The sequence below is a fragment of the Myotis brandtii genome, unplaced genomic scaffold (genome assembly GCF_000412655.1).
Source record: "Myotis brandtii unplaced genomic scaffold, ASM41265v1 scaffold145, whole genome shotgun sequence".
In the NCBI taxonomy this organism is placed as follows: Eukaryota; Metazoa; Chordata; class Mammalia; order Chiroptera; family Vespertilionidae; genus Myotis; species Myotis brandtii.
Window position 1 is genome coordinate 832,743 of NW_005355204.1, and position 699 is coordinate 833,441.

A 699-nucleotide genomic window follows, 5' to 3' on the forward strand; every position below is an offset into this window, starting at 1 on the left:
ATTGGGACACATGCCCGGGTTGTGGGCGCGACCCCCAGTGTGGGGCGTGCAGGGGGCAGCCAGTCATTGATTCTCACCATTGATGTTTCTCTCTCTCCCTCTCTGAAATCAATAAAAATATACTTACAAGAACATAAATAAAAATCAGACACCGTATGATGTTCTCTTTTAATACTGATTTATGTTCCTACGTGACGGCGATGTCAACACTCGCGGGCATCCGTGTGCCGTTCATGTTGGAGTTTAATGGAACCTGCAGGCGAGTCACACTGCGGCCCACACACGGCCTCGTGCACATGTGGCCACGCGGTGGGGCCGCGACACACCTGGCGACGGGCCTTGGCGAGGTGGAGGTCCCTGAAGCCATTACGGAAACGAGGAGAAACGCAGGGTTATGAGCGTAATCAACACGCAACGATCAAGGCGTAGCTGATCGCCCAGCGCTCGGCCGCCCCCGAGTGGCCCTGGGAAGGCCTCCCCTTGCTCAGGGATGCCGCGGGCGGGCGCACCCACTCAGGGCCCGGCTCCCCGAAGGCAGCATAAGATGAAACCCAAGTGAAACTAATGGGAGCAGCGACCCCACGACATCGCGGGGCATATTTCTTCTCAGGCCACTGTGTGCGCAGAGGGGAGCCACGGACGGACAGACGGCAGCCGGGGTGCCCTCAGCCAGCACCGCGGGGTAGGGTGCCCCCTTCA

The 699-nt window shown here is 59.2% G+C and overlaps 1 protein-coding gene across 1 annotated transcript in view; it reads right to left on the minus strand.

Moving 5' to 3' along the window:
* Nucleotides 1-699, minus strand: part of PTPRN2 (protein tyrosine phosphatase, receptor type, N polypeptide 2) — a 496,295-nt gene that overhangs the window by 23,118 nt on the left and 472,478 nt on the right. The window lies entirely within an intron of this gene.